Genomic DNA, 18,819 nt, shown 5'->3' with positions numbered 1-18,819 from the left:
GCCTAACATTCAGTTGTTTTTGGATTCTGTGACATTGTAGGCCTTTAGGCTGTTTTGTGACATTGACAGAAAAAGGAAGCCCTGACCGTGAGGAGTAATTGACAAACAGGAAAGAAAGCAAGGGATACAGCATTTTGCTTAAACAATCTAATGAACGAATTAAAGAAAGACATTCCAAAGAATACATTTATCATTCAGGGGAAACGGAATACTATACCACTTTCCCATACTTTTCAGGCAAAAAAAAAATCATACAAATAAGTCAATATATGAAAAGTACTAGAATGTGAAGTCCTCATAATGCCCTTTAAAAGAAGGACAGATGCCCAGGGAAATACAAAAATTAGAAAACAGAGGGAAGAAAAACTTCCATTAAAAGAAATCTGCAACAGAGATCAGTGACCACATATAGTACTCACACTGTACAGTACTACATACACTCTACACACTGTGGGAGGTCAATAAATAACAGACAACAAAAACAGATGGAGAAACTCCAGCTAAGTTTGACAACAGGGAAGGGGTAAAATGGGCAAATGGTAGCCTAAGGTCACCTCACAGGCAAAAGCTGGCCTACAGATTTAGACAGCTTCTTTACTACTGGTAAAATTTTTATCAAAAAACAATTAAGTTGAAAGAAAACTATCACTGGAAAATTCTAAAGGATTAAAGAAGATCAAAGGGCTAGGTTGCTCTTGTCATACTTGAGGAAAGCTAAACAATATACACATAAATTATATTTATTTGGTTAATAAACCCATGTGAAATCACTAATTTAAAGGGCACTGATGGAAAACACTTGGTTGATAACAAAGGCTCATCCTGAAGAGACTCTGAGATCCAAGGAGTTTAAGAGAGGGCTATGGTCCAGCCAAGGGTAAAAGACAGAAATGCCTTAGAAGAGGCATAAGTCAGAAAGCGGATTAGAAGAGGCAAGGTAACTGATATTGTCCAGAAAAATTCCTCTACTTGGAAAAAAGTAAAACTAATGACAGAGTTTAAAAAGAAAGTGACCAAGGTTAGATTCCAATTGTCAGGCCATTTCTCGGAATCTGGGAAGCCAAATGGCTGGAAAGAAGAGGGAAGGCATGGCACTGGTACAGATGGAGAGATTAAGAGAAGAAATCAAGGGCAATGAGAATAATGAGAATAAATGAGAATAAAACCTTTGCAAAAAAAATTTAAGGTTTTCAAAATGCATTATATACACTATAACGCTCTGGGGTTTATATACATCAGGCCTCATTTGATTTTCACAAGAACTATATGAAATGAGTACCAAAAGCATTAATTATACCCATTTCACAGATGACAAGCAACAGGCAGATTTCTTAACTGCCAAATATAATGGCTTTTTCTCAGTTCTCATCCTCAGACCTGCCTGCAGTCTTTGACACTATTCATCACTCTCTTCTCTGTAGGTTTTCCAAACCTGACTCTCCTGGTTCTCCTCCTTGTCTTAATTCTTTTTTCTGTCTCGTCTGTTGGATTTCCATACAGGTTTGGCTGGCCCAGTAACTGTGGGTGTCCCCACCAAGACTCTTTCCTGGGCTCTCGTTTCTTCTTCCTCTATACTACTGTACTTAGTGATCTCATCAGTTCCCATGGTTTCAATGACCATCTCTATGCTGATGATTCTCAGATCAAATCATCTGATTGGTTTTCAAAGCCCTTGATTCCCCCACCTTTCCAGTACTCTTACACCTTACACCCCCCACCCCTAATTTGCAGTACTGTACTCTGCAATCCAGTGACACTGGATTCTTTGTTGTTCTGTCAGCAAGACACTCCAACTCCAGACTCCAGGCATTTTCAATGGCTGTCCCCTATATGTGGAATAGTCTTTCTCCTCACCTTTGCCTTCTTGGCTCTAACTAAAATCCCACTTCTACAGGAAGCCTTTCCTGACCCCCTTAATTCTTCCAATGCCTTTCCCTTTGTTGATCATTTCCAGTTTATTCTACATAAGACTTGTTTAGACATAATGGTTAGTATGCTGTGTCCCCCCAGTAGACCATGAGCCCCTTGATATCAGGGATTTCTTTGTATTAAGGTTTTCTTTGTATTCCTAGCACTTAGCACAATGCTGGGCACATAGTAGGCTCTTAAATGTTTACTGATTGACTGCACTTAGGTAACTGGCCCACTATTCACACAATAAATGTGTCAGAGGTAAGATTCAAACCCAAGACTCTCCTGATTCTTAAGTCCAGCATTCATTATACTACACCCCACAGCCTCACAAAGAGATATAATTACAGAACATAAATAAGCCAGTAAATAAGCCAGAGTGCTGGAAAATCCAAGGAGGCATTTTAGCTTTGTTAGTAAGTTTATGGATACAGCCTGTTTATGAAAGGCATGGTTCTAAAAACAGCTTTGCTGTTCATCCATGCAGCTTCTGGCAAAACAGTTCTGAATAACAGAATGGTCTTAATCAGAAAAAGGCATTCAAGAGTTAACTGACCAATCAATCTTAAGTTAAAATGTCATATAAATTCAATTAAAAAAAACACTTTAGTAAGTAACCACTACATGCAAAGCATTAAGCTGAATGCTAGGATTACAGGGGCAAACATGGAAGTCCCTACTTTCAAGGAATCCATGACCTGTTTGTTTTTTAATGGTCAGGATTAACCCCAACTAAACTTGCTTATTAATTTATTCTTCGAAAACATGACATCAGACTAAACAACATTACGAGGGGCAGTTAGATTCATAGGAACAATGTTAGATGTCATCAAGGGGTGATTGGTTAAATAGCAATACATCAGAGCATTAACAGTCAGCAAGTCGACAAGAATAGAAAGAGAGAGGGAGGAAGGGGGAGAGAGAACGTTTATTAAGCATTACTATATATTAGGCACTATGCTAAGTGCTAGGGATACAAAAAAAAAGGGCAAAAACATGGTCTTTACCCTCAAGGAGTTAACATTATAATTCTAACAGGGAGTAAGTAGGAAAGGAAGGGAACAAGTCTTTATTAAGTGCCTACTAGTGCCAATTATAAAGAAAGCAAAAGACAGTCCCTACTCTCAAGGACCTCACAATCTACTAGGGGAGCTCACAGTCTAACATGCAGTTATGTAGAAGCAAGCCATATTAAGGATAAACTAGAAATAATCAAGAAAGGGAAGATACTAGAAGTATTAAGGGGAATCAGATATCACCACATAAAAATATTAGTCTGATGGACAATGTCTTGTGAAATCTAAACATACTAGTGAAATGCAAATAGCATTCATTTACTAAGAGCCTATAATCAAGACATGACCTCAACCAAAAATCCTATACTGAAAAGGTAAAAATCCCATAATGAAAAAAGATAAAGGTTTTGTATAACCAATTTACATGTCTTTTACACACATAATAACAAAACTTTCTTGATATAGTTAAAATTCATTTCCTATCACTTCTCACTTATGAATTCACTATGAAAATTAAATTGTAGTCTGATAGTGAGTTCTTCATCCTGGTAGACATTTTCCTCTACAACAATTCTTTATCTACTTTTATCCCTCACTATTTCAAACATCCTACAAGAACCTATCTACACCACAAAAATGAGGGGAAGAAACCAACCAAAACACACAAGTGCCTACTATATGCCCAGTGCAATGCTAAGGGCAGGTGGTAGATAAAGAGACAAAAGACATCCCTTACCTCAAGGAGTTTATAATCTAATTTTTCCCAATGTATTCAGTAATTTTTGTTTTCCCAATTACTATTCAGACAAAATGCCTGGGTGTATTCTGGCTCCAAGTCCTACATACTGAGAATGACTAACAAAAACATTCTTGATGACAAAAATTACAAATACAATGAAAAATGTGGAAGTCCCACAGAAATGATCAAAGCAGAATTTAACTTCCACAAGTACACGCAAATATAATTTCTTAATTCAACGTAGATACAAAGTCTTTTTGCTTTGCTGACTAAGTGAGAATATGTTCATATTTCACCAGTGTCTTTGAATTTCACATGAGGAAACAGTATCAGTCAACATGTTCACTTACCAAGGGCAAAGACCAAAAAATAAGGCTTTCCTTATACAGACAATTCCTTTTGGAAAGAGAAATACAAACTTGGGCACAATTCATCAAGTTCTCAATTTTTCCTCCCTGCTAACAGATAATAGCCATTCAGTCTTAGAAAGATGCATATCCATAAAATGACATTAGCTTCAGGATGATGGTATGTTAATATTAAATAGCTCCAATGAGTAGTAGTCTCTAGCATTGAGGTCACATAACAATGGCAAAATGTCTACATCCTGTCATGCCAATTAAGATAAGGATATTTGAAAGAGAAGTCAAGGACCTGGGGAGTCTAATACACTTCCACTTAAAACATCTACTGACTAGACAACATGTTTTGGAATAAAGGTTTTAAAATTTTTAACACAGTGGTAGCAAAACCATTTTCCTGGATCTATGTAAGAATCAACACTTCACCTACTCTCCAAGCACGAAACAGTATTCAAAATCCCTTCCTGCTCTTGAAATATCTTGTCCAATACTCTTTACAATTCTCTATTTTTAAATACTCCTCCTGAAAGCATTTTATCTTTTCTAATTTAATCACATTTATTTAAAATAGCTGATGATATTTCTGATGAGCATTAAAAATACATGAGAATTTTTGTTTTGGATCGAATACAACCCATTAAACGAAACTCAGCATAAGATGGGCTCCTCCTGAAATTTTTTCAAGGCAGGTTTAGTTACCAAATGTACTGAAATGACCTCAAGATGATACAGTTTCACCAATAAATCAGTCTCACTGCATTGACTCTAAGGAGCGTAAAAGCCTCCAAAGCATCATACCATCTTACAATTTTTTCCACCAAACAAAAACACAACTCTTGACACCAACCAAAGCATAGGTCATGTTTCTGTAAAGTTGAAAAGCTTCAAATGACATCATACACATGACAGAGAAGGGATGTTATAGATTATTATGACAAAGAATGAGAGAAGGTATAAAGTTGAACAGACTATGATATCTATATAAATTATAGCTTGACTTGGTAGACTTGTAAATGCTCAGCTTTTTTTCATAATTAGGTTAAGAATTAAATCTGGATCTAACATATTGTCCACTTGTGATGTCTACCCAAGGTATATGCAGTTGTGTATATGTATATATGAATATATATGTGTGTGCGGGCACACACACGCACACACACACAAACAGGGCAGAGAGAAATATCTAGTCCATTACCTCTTTGTCAGGGAATAGGTATCATTCTTCATCATCAATCCACTGGAACCATAGTTGATCAATGAATTAATGAATTTCAAGAAGTCCTTCAAAATTATTCTTTTTTTACTGTATTATTCTTAAAATATAAATTGTCCTCCTGGTTCTGTTCACTTCACTGCCCCATTTAATATCGGTCTTCCCAAGTTTCTCTGAAACTGTCCTTCCATTACATAATTTTTTCTTACCCTACAATTTTTTAATAATACCTAGAATTTATGTAGCACTTTAAAGTTTGCAAAACTCTTAAGTATGTTAATGCATTCAAACATCATAACAATTTCTATGAATTAGTATCATACCCATTTCACATCTGAGGAAGTTGAGGAACAGAGAGGTTAAGTGATGTGCTAATAAATGTCTCGGGCAGAATTCAAACTCAGATCTTCCTCACTCCAAGTCCTGAGCCCTATTGACTGTGCCACTTAACTGCCTACTTTAAATGTAGGTGGGAAGTTGATAAACCCTTGTCTCTCCTTTTCCCTCAGAGTTCCCATTTTTTTCTGTCGCTCTGAAAACAGCTTTGTAGCATATGTTTTATCTTCAAAAACCTTTCATATCTTTTATCTCATGTGATTCCCTTCAACAAACAACTTTAACTGGATATTCTCCTGAGACATGTTGCTCCCACCCTTACAAATCCATTCTTTTTCCCAGGAAACATTTTCCCCTCATCCTCCCTACTAACATAAACATCTGAGAGTCTGGAGTCCCAAGTCCATTCCTCATTCTTCACTGACTTATTCTAATCTTTCTACATAAGTCACTTATCCTTTTCATACACTGGTTTTCTTCAGCTGCAAAGCAAAAAATCACACTAAAATATCAGAGAGAGCAACTCTGCTGGAATTATTTGTTGCCTTCTGTGTGGGGAAACCCAGGGGGTCCTCAGACCCTAAGGTGGTGGTAGAGTATCCTGAGGTCAAAACTCTTTTCATGATAATACTAAGACATTTAAATTTCTAATACAGACTACATCAACCCACTCCCCAATAATTAAGAGTATAAGGGGTCCTGAGACCATAGAAGTCTAAGAATTGCTGGTATAAGGCATCCATCCAACAGGAGGTCCAATATGGCTTTCTTATCTCCTACAGAAAGCTCACCTAAATATTATACCTTTTCACTCAGTCAATTCAATTCAGTTCCATTTCCAGGAAGATAACAATTGTTCAAATTTCAGAAGGACTCCAGAAACACCCTACAACCAAATGTACAGCAAATATATCATTGCCAAACTGAAGGGACAGCCCGTGAAGATAAGCCCCAAAAGTGAATTACCAAGGGTAGTCCCTACACCTCAGGTATCTGCAGATCTGAGATTACTTTCACCAGACTGATAGAAAACAAAGACTAAATAAAGTGTGATGAAATTTCTGTTTTTTTTTTAATATACAAAATAGGACATGAGAAAAGTCTAACCTATTTCAATGGTTTCCTTATTTTACTCAAAAGTGAATGCTGTTCATGCAAATTCATTGCAGAATAAGGAGAATGGGGGGGGGGGGAGAGGACAACACTGTAGTGCACAGAGAGGTAAGGAGGTATATAGTTGGTGCATTGCACAATATGAAAAGGGTTCTTTGGGAACATTCAGCATTGCAGGGCTGTCCACGGGAAACGGCTTCCTTATAAGGCTAAATATACTGACTAAGCTGCTACTATTATAGTAGACCTGAAGTCTATAGATCCATCCCCCCTTCCAAGGTACACAGATTGGGAGGGGGGGGAGGTTGGTGTATGAACTTGGATGGAAAAAAAGGTTACACCCTCATTTCTATTGACTTCTAACTAAAACAGCATTCCCTTCAATCATTTAAAAACATTATTCACAGAAAGGGGTTTATAGAGGCTTCCCTCCACTACTAAAGGGGTTTCTATGACATCAATCAAGTTAGGAGTATTTAGAGAAACCAGATAACAGGGGAGATGAGGGCATCATGGGTCACATTAGTCTCCACAAGCAAAACAAGCTAACTGTAATAAGTGAATGGATGCAAAAAGTCAGTCAACAAGAATTTATGATGTGCAGGGGCAGCTATGTGGTGTAGTAGATAGAGCACTGAACTTAGAATCAGGAAGACTCTCAAGAGTTCAAATTCCATCTCAGACACTTACTAGCTGTGTGACCCTGGGCAAGTCACTTAACCTTGTTTGCCTCAATTTCTCGTCTGTAAAATAAGCTGGAGAAAGAAATGGCAAACTACTCTAGTATCTTTGCCAAGAAAACCCTAAACAGGGCCATGAAGAGTTGGGACACATCTGACCAACAACAATGTCCAGTTGCAAATGTAATAACACCTCTCCGGCTCTCTGTGAATTAAATAGGCTTAATGATGATTTTCCCTTATTCTCCCTGTCCCAGATCCTAGAGCATCTTTGCCTTGAGATTTTCTCCAACACCATAGAAGACCCAGGCATCTTTTATTGCACCCTAGACAAGGACTAGCAGAAACAGGCCAAGAAATAATTCAACTTCCAGTTTTAGTACACTGCCCAGAAAGAGAAGAAATTTAAAAAAAGATTAATCTAAGTACAAATACTGTTTCTGGACATGCTGTATTTTCTTTGGACCATGTGTACATGCACACAAACTTGGGATTACAAATCTTCAACGTAAATAAAAGAGATAAAATTACATTCTCTACTGAGTTTATACTAAATCATAACATCAGTCTTTCTTTCTCTCCAGAAACAGTTACATAGTATTCCTTCCAGGTGAGGCCACATACCGAGCTCAACTCCAATATTATTAGAATATTTCCACCAGGGTATGGTTAAAACTTGTCATGTCCTTAACTCACCCATTGTTTTGCTACTTAATGCAGAAGCCTTTGCATAAAATAAAAATCAAATTAATAACCACCACATCACCAGACCAAATTTATTTCATTATGGTGAAATGACACTTGCTTTCCACCAATGAAGAGCATTTAGATTTTTTCTTTGGGGGTTTATATCAGGGTCAATTTGAAACTCTCAAGTGAGTCTTTAAAGAATTGTAAGGACTCTTGGTTTTGTCAGCAGTTTCTCTTTTTTATGTTCCTGATTTCTTTTCTTTCAACCTCCACATCTCTTACTGGCATCACACAGCCACCACCCTAACTCAATCCGTCATCACCTCTAGCCTGAATTGGTCTCCCAGTCTTAAAGTCACTTCGATCCATTCTCCTCACAAACTGCCAAAGTGATTTTCCCCCAGGCGCAGGTCACTCCCCTATTCAAAGTCCAGAGGCTCCCTGTTTATCTCCAGGAATAAGTATAAAGTGTTCTGTCTGCACTCCCTTCCAGCCAAACTGACCTCCTCACTGGGTCTCAGGCACAGCACTCTGTATTCCACTTCCATGTCATATTTATTGGCTCTCCCCTGCCTGGAATGTCTTCCCTCTCCACCTCAACCTAGTCTCATTTAAGGCTCAATTCAAGCACCGCATGAAGCCTTTCCTGATCTCCCCAGCTGCTCATACCTATCGCTCAAAATCTTTCATCATTTTGAATTTGCCTGTATGTATACATACATAATACACAAACATACATATACAACAGATATACAACATATATAGGGGTGTATATGTATGTGTAGGTAGATATATAGATGTGGTTATATAAGCATATACATACATGTGTATATGTGTGCGTGCATACATATATACATATACCCATGCGTGTGTGTGCATGTGTGCGTGTATCCAACAGCTAAACTGTAGGATTCTCAAGGAGAAGTACTGTTTCACTGTTGTCTTTTATCCCAAACATCTATCACAATGTGAGGCACACAAGAAGACATTTTAGACATGCCTGTTAACTGACTGGTTTGGATTATGTTTCTTTTGATGGGAGGGGAGGAGAGAGTTGGCTGTAATGACAATGATTATAATAACTAATAACTTTTATACAGTGTTTACTATGCACCAGGCACTGTGCTAAATATTTTACAAATGCTCTGTTATCTGTTCCTCACAATAACCCATAAGGTAGGCGCTATTACTATGCACATTTTGTAGATGAAGAAACCGGGGCAGAGATTAAGTGACTTGCCCAGGGTCATACAGCTAGTAAATGTCTGAGTCCAAATTTGAACTCAGGTCTCCTTGATTCCCGGCTCACCACTCTATCCAATGTACCATCTAAGCTGCTTCTAACTGGTGGGAGGGAAAAGCAGGGAAGGCACAACTGAAAGACAGGTGGCTACTCTACCTCTATCTCTGAGCTACAAAACTGTAGAATTATCTGACCAACTCACAAGCATTTATTAAGTGTCTACTGTGTAGCAGGGGCTGTGCTAGAGCAGGCACTTAATAAATGCCTGATTACTGAGTGATGGGAAAAGTGTATTTTGAGTATTTTAACTACACATTCATTCTGATGATAAATAGGGGAATTAAATTAGTGTGTCTCAGGATGTGTGGTAGGCACATCAGAGTTTGGTCAGGTATGATTCTAAGCTTTGTTCTTGTTCAGTCATTCAGGCCTGTCTGACTCTTCATGACTCTGTGGACCAACTGTCTATGGAGATTTCTTGGCAAAGATACTGGAGTAGTTCGCCATTTCGTTCTCCAGTTTTACGTAGGCAGGGGTGAAGTGACTTGCCCAGGGTTACACTGATAGTAAGTATCTGAGGTCAGCTTTGAACTCTGGTCTTTCTGACTCTATCGAACACACCACCTAACTGCCCCCATTTCTAAGCGGAGGGGAATATACAGGGGCTTCTGGGGCAAGAGTTTGATGGTTAGACTGGAAGGGTGGGGCTCTGTCATGAAAATCCACATGACACCAAATATGTAGTTGTTCGGGCATTTTACAAAATCTGAATACATACAGAAGGACAGAGAGATAAGCACTAGGTCGCTTTAGTCCATTCAAGGAGCACATGAAAAATTTAGACCACATTGAGTAAATGCAGCCCCACGTAGATGTTCCATATCTACAACACACCAGCCTCCAATTTAGTTCCTGAACTTTCTGATGATCCATGGATAAATAAGCACTGCTGAAATGTGCTTCAGAAACTGAGTTATAGAGTATATACCAACAGGTTATGAACAATCAAGGTGATAAACACTGAATACACAAAAGCACGGTAACTAAGTGCAAAGGGTTAACATTAAAGGAATTTTTAAGTTTAATAGCAGGGGAAGTTTCTGAACAGTGAAAAGTCAGAGATCAGATTCGTCACTGTAAAAAAGACAAACAAGAACCGACTGGAGAGAACCATCCTAAATTAGCCTTGAAGGGCAGAAGGGATGAGTTAATAAGTCTCTTCTGTCTCTGAAACTTAGACTAAAATGAATTCAGCTGTGAAGAACTCTACCCTTGACAGGACAGGACATACAGAAGGGATTATCGTTCTACCGGTGAACAAACAAATCTTCACCCGGTGGGGAATGTGCAGTTCTTTGACGGTCTTACAAGGTAAGCATGCCTTTGTTGCCACTGTATTGGGAAAAGGAACAGAACTCCGGAGAACAACCGACTGTTGTTTATCAAGTACACTGTATACTGCAGATCCAAGGCAGACAGTGCTGGACAGCAGCCAGATTCAGTAGCGATTTGGACCAAATTCTTCCTAAGGACCTGCCACAGAACAAAGCTGAAAACACACGATTAAAATGAAGTGACTCTGCAAGAGATAAATATCTCAACCAAAACCTAAAAGCCCCACAAAAGAGGATATCACATCTTCTCATCCCCCACACGTGACCACAAGTGCCACAAGATATACCTTATGGCTGATGAGGACAGCTTCTTAGGCCAGGGGTAACAAAGCCACCATATTGTCCCGGGTGCTTCTCTGCTAGCCAGCGACTAACAAGTAGGGCAGAGAGGCTAGGAAGGGAAATTTCCCAAGGATGGACAGAGTGAATGGGGCACTCCTAAGGCCCAGGAAGCTCCTTAGGATAAGAAGCTCACACCTTAGAATGGGAGAGCCCCCTACCTGAGTGGAATCACTTGAGCTTTTCTGAGAGTGGAGGGAGCAGGGCCTAAGTCCGACAAAATTCCATAAACCCAAATTACTCCCTTCTTTAAGATCCCACAGTGTTTCTCTAGGTGGCAAGTATCTCATGCTATTTAAACTTTCTATTATGGCATCCTAACTAGGCCTGAATTCCCCGGTTCTATCACAGCGCTCATTCTCCAAAAGGACATTCAAAGATATATTACGCAACGACTGAATGCAAGTCTCTATGCTGAGTACTAAGCTATACAAAGAATAAAATGACAAAGTACCTGATGTCAAGGATCTTACATAGGACAACTAAGTGAAAAGTAATTTGAGAAGGGAGATAACATTAACAAGGGGGAATCAAAGAAGGTTTCAGAGTGAAAATGGCATCTGTGTAGTTAGGTTCCCCAAGTGGGTGATCTCTCCCCCTGGGGGGTGCTAGAATGATCCTTGGGTGCAATGTGGGGGCATTGAATAAAAATAAGGGGCAATGGAAGCATAAGGAAAGAAATGAGGAAAATATTGAAAAATAGTGCATACATGTTTCATCTATTGTGTAACAGAGTTAAAGTCATAGTGATTCTATTATTTTGCAAATAAACACACAAAATGTAAGTTATAACCAATCAGTGGTCAAGTCTGCCAACAGGTCCTAACAAGCAAGCATTGGCAGATGAATGTGCTGCGCATTGTCGGAAGTCCAGCTTGCATAGGCAGGAATATATGCATGTAATGACTTGTTTACAATACAACTATACAGTTACATGATGCAATAATACATCATCAAAATTTCAATGCAGAAAAACCCCTACAAATTTATAATAAATTATTAAATTTAAGATGAATAATATTTTTTTTTAAATTTGATACTTTTTTAAATGACGCAAATTGTTTTTAAAACTGTTAAAGGATTAAAGAAAGTAGATTTCCTGGGAAGTGCTGAGTAATTTTTTTTTAAAGGGAACAGGAGGCCAAATAAGTTTGGGAACCTAAAAAGTGTAAAAAGGTGTAGACCCTTTTAGAAAATGAAAATTAAAAGACAGATATTAAGAGTGTAGCACAATGATGAGAGATGGCTTTTATGGAAAAGCACCAAGGTATGAGGTTGTAGTCCAGTCTGCCTAGGAATGTTTAAACGGGAGGGGAGGGGAGGGGAGGGGAGGGGATGAAATCTGTTGCAGTGAAATTAGGAGAGAGAGAGAGAGAGAGAGAGAGAGAGAGAGATTGGATTTGTAATGGAGGATTAACAGCTTGCATTTATACTGTGTTTTAAGGTGGCTAAAGAATTCTACACATTATCTTATTTGATCTGCACAGCAGTCTTATTAAAAATTTTATCCAATAAAAGACTAAAATCAAATTAGGAAACTCAAAAGATGAAGTGACCTGTCCACGATCATTGAGCTAGCAAATTTCTGTGGCAGGTATACAACTCAGATCCCCTCCTGGCTCCAAGTCTAGAACTATTAACATCTCCTCCTCCCTCTACCTATATTAATTTACCAAACTCCTAATTTCACTGCAACAGATTTCATCTAGGTGTGAAATGCAGCCGTCTCCTCAACAATTTACAATAAGGTTGAACGGATCATTAAAAACCCCTTAATACTTTTATTTGGAATTTTGGAATTTTTAAAAAATAAATCATTGTCACATATTAAGCCAGATGATTCCATGATCAACAGAACTTTAGGTATAGAACAGTGGAAAAATAGGAGGTAATCTGGCTTTATCACTATTCCTTCCACCAGCCCCCACACATGTTTTGTTGGCAAAAGGAGGCCAAGGCTAGGTTCTACTAAATAATGAATCTACTAGTCTTCTAAGACTTCTAAGGTGCCCTTTCCACATCTCTGACTCCAGAATGACTCTGACTCCTCACCTGACTCCAGAAATATTCTCTAAAACACAAGTTTCAGTGTCTCACCTGACTCCCTGGGCTCAGTTCCCATGCTTTTTCTTCTCTTTTTCCCCTGGGGGTTGGGTTATTATTCCCTGATTGACTCTGGCACCAGAGATTTGCTTCTTCCGGACACAGCCCAGAAAAGTCATTTCTATCCTGCAGCCCACCTGGTATTTTAATACCAATATCCTACCAGTGTTGCTGGATATGAGTCATGGTACAAGTTTCTGAAGAATTAAAAATGAGTTTAACCTGGAGGGCAATGGAGAAGCCTATGAGAGATGTGACCAGGTTACACTATATAACAAACAAGGAATAATAAAGAACCAGAATAAAGAATGCTATTAGAGAACTGTATGACTGAAAAATATGGGCTTGGGGGGTCATATGGTAAATACAAAGCTAATAAGTAAACACGAGTATTTTACTGATATTTCAGAAGTAAGCAAGCCAACAGCTAATACATTTGGTGGACCCCCTGTAACAAATTTGTTGGAAGATACATTTAAGAATCCCACAGGATGGTGAAGCATGGATGGATGGATGGATGGGCTGCAAAAATCCTTGCTGTAAACAGGTACCATATAACCAGCTATTATACTTCTTAAGAGGAATACTGAATAAACCTGTGATTTCGCTGGCATAGGGAATTCTGGGGTGAAGAGACACCTCCTACCAATATAGGTCAGTGCTGTTCTCTAGTAAGAGGACTGAGTGATTTTCCACGGTCACACAACTAGTACATGTCAGAAGCAGGATGTGAACCCAGGTCCCCCTGATCCAAGGCCAGTTTTCTATCTACTATGTCACACTGCCTGTCATGATAGCTAGCATTTCTGCATAAGCTTCTAAGATTTCGAAAGCACTTTACACTTGTGACCTTATTTGATCCTCACATGATTGTTGGTGATCTAGGTGCTATCTTTAGCTCTATTGTACAGATGAGAAAAGCAATGATTAATACAATAATCAACTATCACCTAGAGACTTGTATCCCTACCACCTCTCACCACATGCTATTTCTCACCTCTCTCCCCTCACTTTGTAATCTTCTCACTCCCTAGCATCCCTGTCCCAATAAAAGAGAATGAAAGGCAAGGGGACCAGAGTGCAAACAACACAAAAATAATGACCCAAATTAAAATTACTTAAAAAAGAAAACAATGTTATAATCAGAGCATATAACCTTTTGTGAGGCTAAAACAATTATGGTACTTGCAAAGGAAAAAAAGCAGTTAATGCTATAGTCCCCATCTTCCTCCAAACTCTTAGCTTTACATCAATATATGCCAACAAAAATCCACAGTTAGACAAAACTTTATCAATAACTGCTCAAGTAAAACACACACACACACACAATTCCTCTTTTATATTGCTCCACGTCAAAATTATACAAAAGTTCTTAGAATAAAATGAACGAGCCATGTACTATCTATCACTCAAAAGAAAACTCAAATTCCCAAAGCTAGGTGGCAGAAAGTCCTCAGCATCTGCCAGCACCACTGATTCCCTTTCTTGCAGAACCCGTTCCCAGAAAAGTCCTTCTCAGATTAGAAAATGCATACTTTTAAAGCCTATCTTTATGGAAAAAAAGGGAAGAGGTCTGTCTCCTCTATGGGTTCTTTTCCACATTATGATGGTCAGAAATGACATACTTCATGCTGTAGTTAACCCTATTAATAGCATCCCATCCACCTTTCTCTCCAAATATCTTTTAATAAAATTCACCAATTAACACCATCAAAACCAATCGTATGGCACTGAAACAGAGAGAAGGTAAAAACATAGTAGGGAGTAAAAAGAGATAAAAGCCAAGATAGAGAAACCCAGAGGCTATCACACAGGACAGAGAAGTACAAAGAAGGAAAGAAAAAGGGAGGTCCAAGAGAGGGAAAAGAAAATGAAACCAGTAATGAAAATCAATAGAAGATACCTATCAGTGGTATGTATGGAGATGCTGCCGGTACTCTTAAGGTTTCATTGGAAGAAAACTGCTGCCAACAATAGCCTACGGTGCCTCCCTCACCACTGTGGTCAAGAATGACCTGATAAACATACTGTTTACATCTAAAGAACATTGGTACTGGACTCCTATGTTAATTTCATTCTGGCCAAACTGGACTACTCTTCATCTCTCTTACACTCTCTGCTTTGCCACCTTCATAGCTTGGCTCAGATTTCTCCCTAAACCCAGAAATGTTTATCACCTTATCAACTAAATTCCTACACATTTTTTTAAGTTCAGCTAAATACCACCTGTTCAGTCCCCACATTAGTACTTTTTCTGCATCCTTCTTATGCAAATAGGTGTTATGTATGTGGTTATTCCAGTTGCACAATTCTCTACAATTTACAAAGCATTTTCCTCACAACAAGGCTCTTCACTATGTAATGCAACAGACTCTCTGAGTGATTTGTCCAAGGTTACAGAACTAGGAGGCTTCTAAGACTGGAATCACAGAACCTCAGAGTCCAACCCCTAATCATAATTCCCTGGCAAACATCTACACCCACTCATCTAGTGATGGGCAACTCACCATTCCCCAAGGCAGCCACTCTACTTTAAGAAACCTTTCATCATTAAGAAATTTTCCGGGGACAGCTAAGTGGTGCAACGAAGAGAGCACCGACCCTGGAGTCAAGGGGACTTGAGTTCAAATTTAGCCTCAGACACGGAACACAAAAAAAACTAGCTGTGTGGTCTTGGGGAAGTCACTTAACCCCAATTGCCCTGCCCTCCCCCCTCCAAAAAGAAAAAATAATAATAAAAAAGAAGTTTTCCTAATATTGAGCAAAAACCCATCTCCTCATATCTACCCACTGTCCCTAGTTCTGCCCCCTGGCACCAGCACTGAACAACTTGAGGAACAACTCCAGGCCACCATTATACCCAGTCCAATAATAAGCAAGTGGAGTATATCTCATTAGGGGCCTGACACTGTGCATCAGGGTTTGCTGAATTGCATGTCATCCCTTTAAGAGAACATTCTGAAAAGCAAAATATGTTGGGGCGGGGGGGTGGGGGGACCTTGCAGTATTATCTATCATCTCTAAAGTTACAGCGGTAAAAGAGAAAACATCAACATGTCCATGATTTGACAAAAAATTATAAAATAATATATAAAATATATTAAATTATATTTTAAATTAAATATATATAAAATAAAAGTTATAAAATGCCAAGATTCAATTTGCTGTTTCTGGCACTTAGTAATTGAAATTACCAATATTTACAATTTGTTACTCTTTTAAAAAGTAAAGGACTATTTTTAGAAGATAATTAGGGAAAAAGGAAAAGGACCTACATGTTTTAAAATGTTTACAATAGGTCTCTTTGTAGTAACAAACAACTGAAAACTGAAGGGATGCCCAGCAATTGGGGAATGGCTGAGCAAGTTGTGGTATATGATTGTGAGAACGCTATTGTGTTATAAAAAATGATGATCTCAGTGACCTCAGAAAAACAGAAAGACTTGCATGAAATAATGAAGAGTGAAATTAGCAGAATCAAGAGAACACTGTATACAGTAACAGCAATACTGTTTTTTGGAATGACTTTGAATGAATAAATTATTTTGACTATTATAAATACCCAAATTAACTATAAAGGAGATGTGAAAAAAGATGATATTCGCATCCAGAGAAAAAACTGATAAACAGAAGTATTAATAGAATAATTTTACATATATATAAATACACACACACACACACACACACACACACACACACACCCCTATTTGTGTCTAATGGTAGTCATCTCTAGGGCCAGGGGGAAGGGCAGAAAGAGAGAAAAGAAGATAAATTTACACAACAATTTTGTTGCATATTTGAAAGGAATAGCAAATTGTGCATAGTAGATTTGCAGTTTTATGTGTAATCATCTTTTTCATTGTACTGTGTTTTGGAAGTGTTTGTTTTAATCTATAAATTAAAAATGAATTTTTAATGATAAAAAGTAAAAGAAATAACAGTGATCCAAGTTGGCTTGTATGGTAAGTCTAATAACGGCTTTTAAAGAATAATTATGCAGTTCAATTTTTAAAAATAGTTATTAAGTGTCTACTATGTGCAAAGCACTGTGGTAGGTGCTAGGGATATAAAAATAAAACAAGAATCCCTGCCCTCAATAAGTGTGCATTCCATTGTAATGGATGAGAATGCTAAACTGTCTGAAATCACAGAATGCTACTGGTAAATCTGCCCCAACTGATGGAGAGGTTGTTTCACAAAGCTAAATTATAACTGAAATCCATTTATATATGTATATTTATATATACATACACATGTATGTATGTATGTGCATATGTGTATGTGTATATAACATTCTTATGGAAGTATAAATTTGTTTGGTCTTTGTATTTGTAGGATCAATTAAGGATGTTCATTGGAATACACCTATGTAATTAACACACATTTTTCTACAGCAACTGAAACAAATACTTGGAATATCAAACATTCATTTCTAACCTTGAATGGTTCTATATGATTTTTTGAGGGGGTGGAGAAGAGCAGCTTTATGTAATTTCCTAACTAAAATTGGAAATTAATTTGCAATCCTGAACACTAAGTAAACCATGTGCAATGGGCACAAAGAGACTTATTTAATCAACCAATAAGCATTTATTAAACACATGCCATGATGTCATGCTAGGTAGATACTGAGGATACAGACACAAAATACAAAAGTCCTTACCCTCAAGGAACTTAAATTCAATCTGTCTGTGTGTACATACATACATTGACACACATATATGTATGTGTGCATGTGTATAATATAAAATCGTTACAATGTAATTTCCAGAAAAGAGGGCACTAAGGAAATTTTTGGATAGGGCTTACATAGGAATTGATAGCTGACCCTTGTCTTCAGGGCTCTCCATGTAGCAGAGGTGAAGAAGGAGTGATTTCTGGGATAGGAACAGCTTGCTCAAAAGCATGGAGAAGATAGTTGGGAGGTCACGTATGGAAAACAGCCAGGACACCAGTTCGGTAGACCACAGAAAATGTCAAGGTGAGTAATGAACATAAAAAAGCCTGGAGACAAGCTGTGAAGGGCTTGAATTGCCAAACAAAAGTTTGTAGTTTATCCTAGAGGGAAGAGACCACTGGAGTTTCCTGATTGGAGGCCTGTCATGACTGTCCCTGTGCTTTAGGAATACCTCTTTGGCAGCTGAGTGAGAATGGAATGGAGTGGGAAAAGACAGGGACTCAAGAAAGTAGTCAAGTTCTAAAACTTTACTATGCACTATTCATTCATGGATAATCAAAAGTTAAATGTCTCTCTTTAATCTCTCACATGCTCCAGACCAAATTTTCTCCCCTTTGAAGAGGAAAAAGCTGTTTCCTTTACTCATCTGGGTAACCTTTGGTTATACTTACAACGAAAATAATTTCTAAACCCATACACAAAAAGATCTTCATTGAGGGATGTCTTAAGTACTATTCAATAAATCCCAGTGTGGGAGTTGCCAACTAAAGTCTAGTTGTACCCTGGAAAAATCATTCTAGTAACCTCTATTTTGCCATGAGGGAAAAATAGTATCATCTGAATATATTTTGGTGCTGTTACAGCTTCAAGGTATCATTTACATCCATGTACCCCTACAAAAGTGGGGGGGGGAGACCTGTTAAAACAAAATTTAAAGTAGGTGGCATATTATGATAAACAAGCATGACAGTAAAACATTTTTTCCAGCTGTGATAATCATAT

General features: G+C 38.1%; 1 protein-coding gene and 1 long non-coding RNA gene across 5 annotated transcripts in view; one reads left to right on the top strand and one right to left on the bottom strand.

The window, feature by feature from the left end:
- Positions 1-18,819, bottom strand: part of IGF1R (insulin like growth factor 1 receptor) — a 394,663-nt gene that overhangs the window by 324,759 nt on the left and 51,085 nt on the right. The gene's annotated exons all lie outside the window — the stretch shown is intronic.
- On the top strand, positions 10,381-18,490 carry LOC138168553 (uncharacterized). Its single transcript, XR_011170130.1, has 3 exons — positions 10,381-10,674; positions 13,549-13,686; positions 17,980-18,490. It is a non-coding gene; the product is annotated as an uncharacterized lncRNA (long non-coding RNA).

This window comes from Petaurus breviceps, unplaced genomic scaffold (genome assembly GCF_028583685.1).
Source record: "Petaurus breviceps papuanus isolate PSGF00001 unplaced genomic scaffold, PetGlider_PUasm1.0 37, whole genome shotgun sequence".
In the NCBI taxonomy this organism is placed as follows: domain Eukaryota; kingdom Metazoa; phylum Chordata; class Mammalia; order Diprotodontia; family Petauridae; genus Petaurus; species Petaurus breviceps.
This window is presented reverse-complemented; position numbering and strand designations above follow the sequence as displayed.